We start from the raw sequence: 16532 nt of genomic DNA on the forward strand, positions 1-16532 counted from the left end.
TGGAACACACAAGTCTCCCACCCACAAGCAAAGGTCATTTAAAGGGCCACACGTGTTGTTTGACAGATTGACATGAAATCCAAATTAAAAAACTACTTTATTTCTTAAATATCTTAATATGTACCTGCACATTTATATCCATTGGGATGGAACGATTAGTCCAGCTCTGCATAATTTTTTATTATTTTTCTCAGCTTTACTTTAACTATAAAGAGAAATGGCCGAACAAACAGTTTTGTTTGACCTAATTTTCTTAGTGTTTTTCTATATTCTTTCTAATCATTTCCTGATTGCGAGAAAATTCTTGTGCTGTTTAAAGGAAGAAAACCTACAGCATTTCCTCACACTGATGTGAGACATTCTTGTCCCAACACAACACGATTCTTCCAAAACCGGTGTTTCCTTGTATCTTAATAAAATTTGATGCCAGTTTCATTACAGATATTTCAACAAAAATCCCAGCACAATTGATCACTTGTTGTGTTTTTTCGGTATGAGGATGTGGTTTTCTGTCAACTTGAACCAGTTAGACGGCTGACTCTGGATAGAACAATATGGTGATGCCGACATTCTCATCAATGGGGGTAAAAAAAAAAAAAAAACCTCTGAAAGAAGACATTGTTCCAATTGGGCAACAGAGTAGATAAAAATGTTCTGTTCACATCACTTATACAATGTTCCTTGACCGAGACATTCTCGAGTATCGCTACATCAACTGAACAGTTTGGGCTGATTCTTTCTCACCTCCGGCCGGTATTACTGGTTTCTTTTTCATTTCACTTCTGTGTTAAGTGTTGGAGTTGTCGTGGCTTCCAGAAATAATTTTGTACAAAGTGACAAATGAACAATAACAAGTCTTCGGGACTGCTTTCCGATCACCTCCGATGTGAAGGTTTTGGAAAGCACGGTTGAACATCTGTGGATGATCCAGTCAAATCAAAAGCATTATTTTGTGTGTTTTGACTGTTTTGTCCAAGTGTAAAAAGCACTTTCTTTACTCTGATTTATTGTTGTTTTGATGATCCAATATTACATTTAAATCTCACAATTTGGTTGATTCACTGCATTAAGAAAATCCTCAATTCAGTGACAATGCGTCCACATTTGTCAGGTTTCGTCCGGGATTAGATGGCAGTTTTTAAACATTAATGGTTCACACGCATTTTTATATGCCATCATATCCAGCTTACAATTCTGCTCCTTTTCTATTTTATCTGGGGTAACTTGGCTCTTCCGAGACGAAGATTTTGTTTCCTGTATTTTCTGAAAGACATTGGATTTCTGCTTATGTTATCATGTGGCGGTATTTATTCGAAACTGGAATACCATGACTGGGGCGTGTCGTCTCGCCATTTCATCTGCCGGGAACCAAAACTATGCAGGTGATAAAAAAACAAACAAACATCCAAGCTTCCTCCTCTTTGCAAATCTCAAAATGTCTTTCAACATACATGAACCTGTTTGTTAAAGGTATAGTAGAGGATTTTCTTCTTCCGGGTGGATCATCAAAAAAACTGGTCCTCCCAATTGTCAATCATTCTGGTGATATATGACGTAAGGCCGTCGTACGTGCTCGTCCCTGCGCGCAGCTCACTCCACACGGTCCTCATCATGCCGGTGGCCGACCCGACGCATTATTCTCGGACATTTTTACACAGTTTCACCCCCTCTGGTGCAAATCTTCTTGTAAAGTGAGCTTATGTGAGCGATGCCGACTTGTGACTTGTAAACAGAGCGTGCACGAGGAGAACTGGGCTCGTGCATGTCTCTCGCACGCGTTTTAGTAGGCGTTCCGTCTCGGGAGCAGGTACAGCGTTGCGCATGCGCATTTTTTTTCAAACGGTGGAGAAGGCGGTTCTTTCCTAAAATTCCTGAAAATCCTCCTGTATACCTTTAACAAATCATAGAAAGGGAAATGTTTGTTTAAAACAACAACAACAACTCTGTCGTTCACCATTTAAGGGGTTAAGAATGATGAGATAAATAGAAATGGCTATTTTCATTATCAACACAGTTAAAAAAAAGTTTTATTGTCAAATATGCTTATTTTTCTGTGTGATTAAGTTAATTTTGAACATTAAACACATCTCAGTGCAACAGTTTCACAGGTGGGCACATTACAAATTGACAATTAAAGTAGTGTCAGTACAGCAAATTATATAGATTACCTGAGGATTAAAGGCTAAACTGGTGGCGGCTGGAATGTGAAATAACTGGTTTACGTTTAGTCATAGGATACAATAGAATGCATGTATCTCAGGCTTCCCTCAACAATCTGAAAACACTTTTACCCTCAAAGTCATGTTTACATTGTTAACTGTTTATTTGCTTGTATGAAGCACAATATCTCCATACCCCGAGTTGTAATATGAGCAAGTCACATTCATTTGAAGTAAATATTGATGTGGTGTGATTTTTATGCATGTATACCATGGAGTCATCAGTCAAAACTTGCAAAACTTGGAGACTGGTTTTTGCCAAGATATTCTAAAACTAGCCGTAATCTACATGTAAATATAACATCTGTCAACTTCAAATCTACACAAAGCGGCTTTATTGTAAACCATTTTTTTTCTTTTAAATCGAATCGCATCAAATTGCATATCGTTGCATGCTATTCATCTTCCATGTCCAAGTTATGGAGACTGGGGTCTCATAGGGTTGGGCTTGTCTCACTCAACACACTGACTAATGAGGCGTTCACCTGGAAAACCTCACAGATCAGCACAGAGATGAAAGACGATAACCAGTGCTGCACAATTCACCCAAAATAAGAGCCCAACTACGATTACTATTCACTTCTTTAAAACAAATGACAGTTATTAGTCACTCTCAATGACCACTTTGAATCCATTTGATCATTTAGGAGTGTCTTAATAATGCACATGGCCAGTAGACTGTTGTGGCATTATGTTGCATGATGCTGCAAGGTGGTGTACTGGTTAACACTCTCACCTTACAGTGAAAAATCCCCGGTTCAGGTCCACTTGGTGGCATTTTCATGAGGAATCAAAGGTAACAGTTGACTCAGTGATCATGAAATAACATCTCAGCAGCTCTGCAGCTTTTCAACTGTTTCCTTATAAGACAAACATAATACGTAACACGTCCACTGCTGCTTATGGAAGCAAAAACAAAACCCCAAGCTTGACAGAACTAGCATTTGTTTGAGATGTTGGAGAAAGGTTGGGATAGTTAAAAAAATGAACTTTTTTTTTTTTTAAATCCACAATTGTCCATGGAGAACATGCAACTCCACGTACTGGGCCCACAGATTTGAACCAGGAACTTTATATATTCATATATCAGTGGTGTCTAATGCATTCCAGTTCACATTTAGTGCACAATTTCATCTTGAGAGTGCAGGGGCCGGTAAGATTGTGCCATAATAACCTCAAAACTCAAGCTTTTTGTTTGTTGTCTATGAGTGTTTGTTACAAAAATATCAATATTTTTGCAAAACCAAACAATTACTATGGAAAATGACTCCAACAACACAAAGCCAATTTTAATGAAACCTTCTGGTGCCAAAATACAGTTAAATGACAAATTCTCCTGTAGCTGTTGAATTATGCATGTTTTTACAAACTCATAGCATGGTTTCAATGCTAATTTGCATTAAAACCATGCAAGGTAGCTGGCGTTATAAGATCTGGTCTTGTCGTGTCCATTACTATTAAGAAATCTGTAAAAAAAAATATAAAGCATTTTTTTTTGCTTGGTGGTTTGGAACCTCTTGCAGGCTGATTTTGGCCGAAAAGGCCTTTTGTTGAACACGCCTGCTATAAAGTATCATCGCTATCTTCTGTACCCAGAAATTAAATAAATGTCCTGTCGATTGAACTATTATTATCCTCAATTAGACGTGCCTGTTCCAGGTGTGGCACCATGCTATCTTCTTCCTAATCTGCGCCTGTTGTTTTCATTGTGTGCTGATCTACCAGCTAATAAGAATGGCAGAGCAGTGCAGAGCTGTAGTTTCAGAATGCAGACACGGGTGGGGCATAGACAGCGCCCGTATCGAAGTTGCGCAAATGCATATTGAAAGCAACACCTGCACAGGATACTAAGAAATTCTGGTCGTCGTAAATGTGTAGGCATTGCTCAGATATTTTGAGAGGTGAACTTGATCTTCATCTATGTGATTTTCAAAATGAGATCAATTGTAAGCAGTGTTTAACCCGTTTCAGTGGTTCCTGGAAAAAAAACAAAGGCAGAGGCTGAGATTGTCTGTTGGTTCTCCTGGACAATGAATAGCGAGTTAAATCAACACACAAAAAAGGGATAATCCATAATAAAAAACAAAGAATAATTGAGGATTTGTCTTGAACTCATTACTGTTAAAAAAAGGACATGTTCCACTATTTCTACTTCTTCAAAGAAACAAGAAGCTAAAGGCAATATGTCATATTTCATGTCTTGAATGGCATCCAGATCTTACAGTTGGGAATATTTCTTTGTGGCACCACAACGGCACAATAAATTCTTTACAAATGGCTGTTGGCAGGATTGATTTGACAAACCAGTTTCATTCCTCCGAAGGCATGCTTTGTTTTCTTTCTATTTTTTCTTCTTTTCATATCCTTGTTTACTTGTTAACCGTCTTCTTTGTTAGTTGCACCAGTGCTGTTCTTTAAAGATTTTGCTCTCTGGTGTTTATGCAATCAGAACAAATCATAGACGAAAACATCCGAAACCATTGCTAAATCCTGCTAATGGTATTCACTAAAGGTACCTCTGAGAGACAGATTACAATCTTAGCATTATTATGGAGCAGCAATTAAAACAGATTCGGGCTCTCGGTAATGTTGAATGTAGACATTTTTAGAAAAACCCACCATTTGCACTTGTCGCCACTCTGAGCTGAACCGGGTGCAGCAAATTTAATTGCATGTGACAGCGAGACAGGAAACAACACAGCAGGTGATAATCAGAGTAATCACCTCCACTGCATGCAAGGCATAGCTTTCCAGTTCATGTAACGTGTTAAATGTCGGTAGGGCTCTATTTTCGGGCCGGGTAGTCACTGTGTAGGATTACTACCATACTTTGGGATATGCGATATCCCAGTTACACAAGTTGAGTCGGTGATTTTTCATTAATTATAAAGATGAATATCTTCTCTCTCTTTGTTGACTTGTTCCACTTTAAATGCGCAATGAATAACCTTCACTGAACTTGTTGCTCAAGAATCCAATTTTAGTTTGTCTGAAAGTAAACAACACTGGTGGACACGCTTTTGTCCGGATTGCAATTTATGTCAAGGTGTGTGCGTGTGACAGAGATCACACCTACGTCAGGTGTGAAACATGCTCACAGGATCTTTTACTTTATTGTCATTTGGTTGAAACCGAAATCATTGGGATAAATGAAAAAATAAGCTGCCAACATTTGTCTTAACCCTCTTTTTGGTCGAAATGCTCAACGTTGACTAGATCGCTCCTCTGCATGCTGGTTGTTTTGGTAGTTTGCCACACAGTGGCGCTGTGACTCAAGCTTTCATGCTGCTCTGCCTCCACTCACATAAATGACTGGAGCATGCAATATGTTTAATCTTAAATTAAACTCCCATACACATGTTGTTGTTGTTTATTTTTAATTTAATGCTGTCTTTAGTATTGTCAGCGATCTGAGGTAGGAAACAAACAAAGGTGTCAGCCATGCAGATGGAACTCATTAATCTTGAAGCTTATGTTTGTGATTTTGTTCTTTTTCAACAGACAAGTCTTTTTTTTTTCTTCCCCCTATTCCTGTGACATGTTACAGCCTGCACAGAGGACTGACGCCACCATTCGAGAAATGAAGAAAATATTCAGATTAGCTCTGTATTTCTGCTGTTTCAAATCAGCAGAGCTTGTCGAGTTTGTAATGGAACTTTTCCTTCTGATAACATGGCTGAACCTTGCTTTTGTTATGCTGTGACATCTTAAAAAAAAAAAAAAAAGCCAAATCAAAACGCCGCCGCCGCCGCACGCCCGGCTCCTCTTCCGATAGTCGGCGGGGGAATGTAAATTAAAACTTCAGTGGCAAATGGTCAGATCGACACTGGATATGTTTGGCGAACTGCTGCAAAGGTCACGCCAAAGAGGGACTCCAAATGTCAAACAGCCGTCTCTGAAGTTGAAGCCATTGTAGGATGTGATGGATTGATATTCTTTTCCAGACTCTAAAAATGTCATCACTGATGTTTTGATGCAGGATTTTCTTCTTTTTTTTTAAAACTGACAACTATAATTGAGCTTTGATGAATGTTTGTTGGAGACAGTGCTTAACGCTTCACATGTGTGTCATGTCTTCCAACACCTGAGTACATATCATCACAGATTTTAGCACTAAAATGGTGGAGGAGCAGAGACTTAGTTGTGAAGGTGGAGGTTCAGATTGGGTGAACGGATGTAGGAATTCATCATGATAAAGTAATACTGTATTAGTATTTCTATATGTTTACCTGCATAATGGGAATCTAAATCTATTAACTCACTCACATTGTGGGGACTTGTTGTCCTTGTAGGGACAAGACGAGCCAACAATGAAGAAAATCCTTTATATTTTAAGGTTAGACCATAATCAGGGGGGTCGTGTCAAGGTTAGAGTGTCTCTGCGGGATATTATAACATCACTAACTTTATTAATATAGCACCTTCAAAAACAAAGTTGGGAAAGTGCATTCGGAAGAAAGTCAATGAAAGGTCCCCTGAAGTCATGAAACATGACATGTTTCATCAGCCATTACAAAGACCTATTGAAAATAAGGGACCAAATATCAGGTGTACATAACTGCCTCACAGGCCACTGCTGCCTGCAGTCCTGCCTCTGATTGTGCCTCTTTGTCAATACCAACATTATTGCCACCTCTTGCCTTTGTTGCCAAGTTATCATTGTTGATTTCCTTCTTTTACTCTCTGAAAAAAAGAAAAGAAAAAAGTATTATACTCTTTGTACTGGGGCATTATGTTGATTTAGTGACGCCCTCTGGTGGATTGAATTCCAAATGCTCGTTCCAATTCATTGAACAGGTTCACATATTTGTTTTCTTGCATATGCAGAGCATAAATTGGCTTTTAGGTAAGCCTCGGGATTAGGAAAATAGTAGTTTTCACTAAGGTTTGTGAATGTCTGATGAAGGAGACTAATGTAGTGGTCCCGTGTAGTGATGAAAACACAACTGTGTGTGTATGTGTGTGTTATCATTGCTGAAGTGTTATTTCGAGTAAATACTGCTGACCTTTGTTGCCCTTGGTGCCCTTTTAAACCAACATCAAATTCCTAATAGAGAAAACCACCTGAGACACTACAAACTAAAAGGGTATATTAACAGTTTGGAGGGCATTTCCAATTTGCTAAATGTCACTATTTGCATGCTCCTGAATCTCGAAGGGTAGTTTTGCTCAACAACTACTTGAATTTATGAGGGTTTTCATTTGAAGGGGGCATCAGCATCTTCCTGGTGCTATTTTTCTTTTTTTTTTTTAGCGACACTATGTTGTGGTTTGCCTAATCAGAATGATGATAGGGTCCACCAATAATACAAGAATGATTCACAACACAGGCAACATTTCGAACGTGAGGTTTTGATGACAAAGAGTCACCTCAAGTAAATCTTTAATTAGGGCAACATCTCTCAAAAGGGTGTGTAGTTGAATGAAACGTCGAGACTTGGCAACAATACCCGCGTTCTTCATTGAAGAAGACGCACACACAATTGTGTGACAAAATACTTTGCAATGAGGAAATATTCCAGTTCATCTTCTTTGCTTTGTGACAGTGAAAATAAGAAATGATAAAAAAAAAAAAAAGGTAATAAACTTGCTGATCTTCATCTTCAACACTCTGGAATTCATTTTAAATCTTTATTTCGGAGGGATTTTAAAGAAGAAAACAGGATGCCTTTCAAGCATTTACCCATGATGCAACTTGGTCACTCTTGCCATATCGTGCTCTCCGTCACGCTGATTCACCATCTGAGGAGTTTCAAGGAAATGAACAACACTGGAAAAAGAAATTCTAAAGATAAAGCCCAGACACCTGAATAATCTACTTGAGTACATTACCGAAGTATGAATACTTTATAAACATTAGTTAACTAAAGCACCCCATGGGAGCTTCTCTTAAGTTCATACAGGGTCCATGACAAAGTCTGCTTTTAGTAACCTCAACAGTATTGCTAGCATTTGTCTGAAAGCCAGAGAAGCAGCGAAGTTGGGTTTTTTAATTTTCTAACTCAAACCAGCTTTACTATTGTAATACACTTCTCTTGGTCTCTCAAAAAAAAAAAAAAAAAATGTGTAAAACACACAGACTGTCTACATGTCAGTTTTGTATTTGATTTAAATTTGATCCCACCGAAAACATATTGCCATTTTTTTTTTTTTTTTTTTTTTTTTTAAAGGAACACATTGAATCACATGCTTGCATTGCATCAGGCGGCCTGACCCCTCAGCTCCTCTGGCGTGGCTGTTGGTCGTCCCAAAGTGCAGCGGCCAAAACCAATGATGAGGCATCTTTCAGGTTTTATGCTGCAGTGAACATTTAGCCTGAGGATCAGACGACAGCCGGGAGTGTTAAAACTTTTATACAAAAAAACAACCTAAAACCTACGTCTTCAGCTTGGCCTTTTAATAAGAAGCACTGCAGATTGATCCGTTTTGCTTTATTCCAATTAAAAGTTTTCAGTCTCTCATATTCATTCTAGGTTTTTCTTCTTTTCAAATTTGCTCCTTTGTATTTGTCTTCGGTATTACATTATATTTTTTTTATTATTTTCATCTCCACCCTGCCGTTGGAAAAGTATTTTGATGTAGTTTTTATTACAACTGATTTAATAAACTGCTGGTTTTAGCCTCTTCTATGTTTTTCCTCTTCATAATGGCTTTGTCTTTAATGTTTTATTGCTCCCAAGAGTTGCCTTATTGTCCCGTCACCCATCTTTAAAGCACCTTGAACCACAGGAAAAACTACAAATCATATTGGATTGAATTATTTTGAGCAAGCTTTCTACTCAGAAGGGCTGAAGTTTAATAAAAAAAATTTTAAAAAAAGGATTGTTTTTTTCAATATAAAATCTTCTGCAAATTGTTCTGGAGAAGTTTGTGTAATTTTTCTGAGCCTCTGAGGGATAAGTGCTAATAGTCTGCTTCACTGATTTCTGTCATTGAGTCCTGCTTTGATGCTAATTGAACCTTTTTTTTTTTGGGGGGGGGGGTGATTTCTTCACTTAATGGCTGACAAAAGGCTCCACGGACACTACTTGTGCTGAAAAAGTAGAATTCCAAAAGGTCTCTGGAGGCTTCAGTCTGGGATGAAACTGGTAAACCTTTAGCTATTGGCCAGATTTGATCTTCTTGCCGTTTGTAGGAGCAGATTGTGATATTGATCGCGACAAACTGGGCCACACAATGAGGGTTGTGCTTATATTGGCAAGCACATGTAAAAGCAATAATTTATTGTGTGTGTGTGTGTGTGTGTGTGTGTGTGTGTGTGTGTGTGTGTGTGTGTGTGTGTGTGTGTGTGTGTGTGTGTGTGTGTGTGTGTGTGTGTGTGTGTGTGTGTGTGTGTGTGTGTGTGTGTGTGTGTGTGTGTATATATAATGTGAGTTAATCTGGTTTATTCTAGTTGATTGAAATTGGTTTTCCTCTCAGAATTATGGCTTGGTTCAGTTAAAGCAACTAAAAATGGTTAATCGTGCTAACCGATAGGTCTTTATGAAAGGTTTTTAAATATTCTTTAACAATACCTTTGTGTTAAAATTCTCCATTCCCATAAATGTTCTACAAGTGGTTAAACTAGAAATTATATTTACCGGTACTCAGACTATTGACAAATTTGACCGATAGCAAAATGTGACTTATATTCTGAAAATATTTGCGTTCAGGGGCCACATACAGTCCAATCTCATTTTGAGTGGGCCGAACTGGTTAAATAGTCCCATAATGACATTTACTTTTACTCTTTAAGTTTTTTCTTTGTTGTGATGCAAAGTATACGTGATGAAAATATTGTCGCAAGGCCACAAACAATTACTTTGGAGAATGACTACAATCTCAACATAAAGCCAATTTTAATGAAACCCTCTGGTGCAAAACACAGTGAAATGTCAAAATAAAAAAAAATAAAAAATTCTCATATGGCTGTTGCATTATGCATGTTTTTATAAACTCACTTTGACAACATGACTTTGAGGCTCGTTTGATAGCAACCGAATAGCTTTCATGGCCGCATCACCAATATCTCAGCTCATGCCCCAGAGTTGAGGTGAACTGGTACATTCATAATGCTTCCTGATGATAATTAATTTGTGTTACCACCCAGTAAAGTTTGGCAAAGAGAGTCAAACTATTTAAAGGTCTCTCTATATGCAAATACACCTGGGTGTTGACCAACTGGTTTATAACAAACCACTTTTTGATTATGTAGCCACCAGACGACACGTGTAACAACCCAGAAAGATGATATGACATGATAGTCATTAGCGGCACACAACAGTTTCATACCGATGTATCCTCTAAACATACCGGAATTGACAGCCTGTCTAACAAATGTACTGATTTATAATGTGAGTCTGTCTCAGAAAAAAATTAACGTCTTCCGCTGAGGAACCCTGCAGAAGTGGCATGCATCCGAGCAGTGGAAAAATAAGAGTTTGAATGCTTTTTGATCCGATGTTGATTTGAAGGTTTCTTCTCACAAAAAGGAACCTTTCAAGTACAGTTTCGGTTTAAACTGTCTCTTGTGTTGCTTTAGTCTACGAGCTGGGATTTTTTTTTTGACGTGCAGCACGAGGGAAATAGTTTGGGCTTCCGAGTCGAAATGAAAGCGCTCGTTGAAATTCTGTGAAAACAAATGCGTAAACACGTGTCCTCCGAGAAAGCAGTCCCAGTGTGTGATGCGATGACATGAGGACAAACGTATATGTAAAAATATATATGTAAGCAATAAAATGTTTGTTTAGAAATTAGAACAATTCAACTCGTGCTCATGTCAACACCTAGAATCAAATGCTTGACAAAGAGGCCTCCCAATTGCTATTGGTCCAAAGGTCACATCTAGTTCTTGCACAAAACTGCAGCATTGTTGCTTTTTTTTTTTTTTTTTTTTATCTATACTGATGTCAACATTTTAAAACAAATAATTCAAATAAGGTGTGCAAAGAAAAGGAAGAAGTAGGGAACATTTGAAGGGTTAAAATCCCACACATTTGAGTGGCATCCTGGGAAATCTAGTTGTTTTCAGAAATTGACTCATCAAGGCCAAAAAAAAGTCAATAAGTCATCAGTGTATATCTGCCGCTGCCCATTGACAGGTGTTTTCATGTGTCTCTTGTGAGTCCCCCAACTTCATGAAAGTGTAAAAAAAATACAAATTGCTGGAGAAGGCTTTTCATACTTTTCCCAAGATAATGGTTCTCGTTGTTTGGTCTCTTATAAAAGAAAGCCATCCTATCCGTGGATGGATAGATAGATAGATGGATAGACATAAGAGTGAATCATAGAGGGTTTTGATGCTCAAAAATGTTGAGAGTGGGCTCACAGAACTTGGACATGGAGGATTCTAGAGAACCCAGATAAAAGCTGCAAGGTTCGAGAGCGTCCCATTACACTGTAAGAACCTACAAAGAAAAAACTGATAACAATCAATCAATCAATCAATCAATCAAACTTTATTTCTATAGCCCTTTACCCTTGACCTAGTGGTATCCAAATGCTTTACAACAAAGCTATATATATATATATAAAAAAAACCAATACATTAAGAAATAAATATGAGAATAATACATAAAAACAATAAATAAAACACAGGTGCTGACTGTGGGAGGTGCGGCGGTGCTGCAGGTTGGTGAAGCCTTCCAGAGATTCATAAAAACACAGCATACAGAATAAAATACACTTCACAGGCCTTAACTACAGAACATATAGTTCACTTACTAATATTCTTCACATGTCTTTTGATGTAAAAGATGTTTTGCCATCAACAATATTTAATTTTTGACTGGCATGTGTCTCAGGCTGTGGACTTCTGCCCGTCTGGGCGGGAAATGTAATGGCTCCAGTAATTAACAAAGCCTGGCAAGTGACAAACTCAGATTGAAGCTTAATTACAACCACTGAGACACCCAAGAGGTTTTGTCACTCTTTGGTCCACATTGTCACACGTCGACCGTTTAGCTGCTGTCGTACTCGCGTAAAAACCTCCAAACCTCCATCCGCAAAGGCTGCGGAGAGGCGGGGTCCTAAATCTGCGGCCGGGTTGACGGCATAGCCAGAGTTGTAGCCCGTTGACAGGCCGACGCCGAGCACAACCTTGAGGAACCGGACTGTTGCTCTTGTCAACAATGGCCAGAATGCACATGATCAATGCAGCCGTTCCAGTAATCGCACAAACAATACCATAATTTTTTTTGGGGGTGAATAATTTTCATCAGAAAGACACCAGATAATGCAGGAATGAAGGTAGTAAAAGCGAGAGCGAGGGCAGACGGGTATTGAGGTGTTTGGCTGGTTTCATCACTATTTGACAGCTTCTCAGGTCTACCCACACGGTGGATCTGCTCCAGATTGTTCGACGTGCTGTGACATGTCCACAAGTGCAACAGCGGCAGCTCTCTCTTGTGGCCGCCTCGGCTGTGATAGCCAGCATGCTCGATGATGTAACAGAACTGCAAAAAGCTCCAAAGTTTCTCTCTTCTCTGTCTGTCTGTTTAATTCTGGGCTGTGGTTTGTGTGAGAGGAATCAAAACTGATGAGTGTATCTTAGTGGATCATGCACATCTTGAAAATCCGATCAAAAAGGTGCCAATAGGAGCAAAAGCTACTTCAGAAGTGCATCCAGGCTTCACTTACGTTAAACACTTTGTCACATGGCAGGCTAGTACTGCAATACATATGTTTTTCATTAAAACAACACAGGCTGTGATTAAAACTGTTTTTATTTGGCAGATTGCAAGATCCTCATACAGAATTGAGTGCAACTGCTGTTGAATATATATGAAAGTTATTTTACAGTTGAATGTTCATATAGTAGTATGAGTGAAAAATACATTTTACTCATTTATACAGCCATTGTCCTTTTCCTTTATACCACAGAGGTCTACACAAAATCTAGCAATGCTGACTTATAAAAAAAAAAAAAAGGTAATTTACTATTTGCCTATACTGCCCGTTTATCTAATATAGCATGTTTCAGTATTTCAGGGAATAGGAGTATTGGCTATATTATCATATAATTATTGCCTGCCCTGTGAGCTGCTGATTAAATCTTGGCGAGCCTCACGAGGCTCGCTATTTTTTTTTGTGGAGCGCAATTAGATTTGTGATATCATGCTGAAAACGCAGCGCCGTGCACGAGTTACAGTGACCTCAACAATCTTGCAAATCTATGTGGCACCGAGGTAGAGTATGGACAGTGACGCAAAAATAATTCATGTGTGCTATTTGTGCTTACCAGAGACGCTGGCAGAGTTTGTATCCACCGGGAGGTGTTCTGCTTTACAGTTTGCAGAGGTTAATACTTGGGTAGCAAAAATAAAGGCACAGTTACCTGATCAAAGAATCTATTAATCAGGGTGTGATGTTTGGCTGGGTATGTGGCAAATATCCCAGCTGTGGCATTCTTCCCCACCAAAATGAGCTGCCCCTGGCCAAAGTCCCACAATGCATCTGGATTGGAAAAAGAATCATGTGCAAATTGCTTCAATCTTTCTTTTTTTTCCCCCCTTCCTCTAAATGATTTTCTCTTTAAAAAGAGTTTTAACAGGCCCGGGATTGTCAGAATAAAAGTTGATCATTTAAATTCCCCCTCAGACAGTTGCCTTAAATTTAATTTCAATTTCAATTTTTGTGAACTGCACGTCATCTGGGAGGAAGAAATGTTCCATTCCCACCACAAAAATGTCCAGGTACCATTCAAACCAGAGTGTTCCACAGAAACATTGATGGCTCAGGTCCTTTGAGGCGATGTAGCTTCCATTGCAACAGTGAGTCTCCGATGTTTTGCATATATATGGCGAGGGAAAAACAACGCAATCATGCAAAGGTCAGGGAGAACATGCACAAGCCATGGAGCTGTATGCATTTGTTTGACAAATGATGCACACACTGCTACTCTCAAGTCCATGAATGCATGTATGAAGAACATGGCCTTCTGCTCAGAGCACACGCTGTCCTCCACCTCCAGTCGAACATGCTCACGATCTGGAGAGGCACAATGTCTGTACATTTTTTAAGCTTCTCCATATGTTTTCTGCAATTCAGTTCAAGGTATATACATTTTTTTGGATGCACTACAAGCAAAATAAAAAAAAAAAGCCCAATCGTTCACACAGTGGTCACTTCGGTGTACCTACTCATTTATATCTTGTCCAGCTTTTAAAAAAACTGTAAATGGACTTCATTTATTGAGCAAGTGGCACCACTTCAGCAATCCCAAAGCGCTTTACACTGTTAGTCACATTCACACACAGATGGCGACAGTTTCCATGCAGGGCGCTTCACCGCAGGGGATCGAACCTTGAGATCAACCTTATGATTGGAAAACCACCCACTCTACAAACGCAGCCAGCTGCATTGCGGGAATTCTGCAAAATTTCTTGAAGCAGCTGATGAGCTGTAGGAGCATCACTTTAAATTTTATTGAAACAAAATATATCCTTTATATTTGTATTATATCCTTTGTTTCTTTTAATAATAAGCCAGACCATATTTAGTCCTCCATAGTCGACTTGCAGGATGTAGTAAGCTTATATTTACAACCTACATCAATTTTAACAATAACTTTTTTTTTGCCAAATGGATTATTTCATGGTTTTAAATTTGCCTTCATTACAATACTATTCACAATAAAAGCATTCAATTTCAAAGTGTTATGTTGTTTTTGTTTTTATATTAATTGCTAGTTGCACCCTTATCTTATTTACATGATATATTTGTTCTCGATAATCAAAAAGAATTGTGGGAAATTAAATTTTGTTTCAATTATTTGATTTCACACTTAACAGATGGTATAAACTCCATATAAACACCAGAGAAGCAGGATTTAGGGCTGTGGCAGTGATTTTCAAAGAAAATCCATTAACTTATGACTGATGAACACTACACATTGCTCTTTTTTAATTAGCATTGAAGATTTAAACTAATAATAATTTGACCTTTATGAGTTGGAAAACTTTTTCTTGTTATTATTCTGCATGAATGACAACATGAGGCCTTCAGGTGCCTTTCATCCATTCACTCATACTGTAAATATGTGCGCTGCAGTGTTTACTGATGTGTATTTTGAGATTACAGACACATTTTGTTTGCTGATTTATTTTAGATTGCTTCCTACAGGTTGTCTGAAGCGTGTTGTGGTGGCCACCACTGGATAAAGTGCTAGATCTAAATGTAAATTTATATAGTTCAAACCAAAAGTTCAGACATGATCAGCACATTATCAAACAAAGTGTTTCATACAACTTGCTTGTGTTGATTTTAATTAGGAATTATGGCAGAGTGACGCTAAAGCAGCCGATGGTGAGAAAAAAAGGTGAAACATAATTACTGAGTGATCATTTTGCATTAATTATGATTGAATGGCAAGGCTTCCTTTTGTCATTAAAAGCAAAAAATACAATGAAACACATTGTTCAGACATGTTCCCACCTGTCTTTACTCTGTAACTTCAGAGTGAAAAATCCAAAAATACCTCTTTATCTCTGACACCTCTCACAATGAGCTCAGTGAATAATAACTTTGGTTAGGCAAGTGGTTGGTTGTAGGGTAAACTTTGTGGAAATTAATGCAAATCAGTTGAATATCTGAATCAGAATACATATATGCTGTGTTTCAGATGTTGCAGAATTCTAGGACGCCCCAAACTTTTAGTTTTTCAGTTTCTTCCAAAAAACATCTTCCTGCACTCACTGTTTTCTTAATCGAAGTAATCACAAGATCTCACACACAAAGGCGACATTCGAGCAAAACTGTAGGTAAAACACTGTGAAATGTAAAAAAAGGAAAAAAAAGAATTATGTGGTCATAAAAACATATTTGAAACTATGCATGCATGCACGAACCTTGAAGTTCTCAGAGTTCATACTTTTTGGGTTATAAATACAAGAAATTTCATAATTCCATAAATTGATTATATGTATTCACCTAAATCCACCACCATTCTCACTTTAAGCTGATGTTTAAGCAGACTTCAAGCAGTCGTTAATATTTGTAACGCCATCAGATACTTTGTTGTGTTGTAAAATAACATCAGAATTGAAGACATTTCCTGGAGCATATTAGTATCCGTATTCAGTGAGTGTCAGCACTGCTTGGAGTTTATGTTCTCCCTCACAGAGTCCCTCGCTGGGCTTCAGACTTGATTTGGTCCTTAAGTTTTCTGAAGGATGGGAAAATGGTCCGTTTTCTCACGTCTAATAAACAGAATGTGTATTCACCTTGGTGTATTTGCAGTGGGTTTTCTTTTTTCTTTTTTTTTAGTGTTCAATAGCTAAATCTCATATAAGTTTTGGCAGTGGGGGGAAGAAAAGCTCTAATTGAGACCATGTT

This window comes from Blennius ocellaris, assembly GCF_963422515.1.
Source record: "Blennius ocellaris genome assembly, chromosome: 15".
NCBI classification, from domain to species: Eukaryota; Metazoa; Chordata; class Actinopteri; order Blenniiformes; family Blenniidae; genus Blennius; species Blennius ocellaris.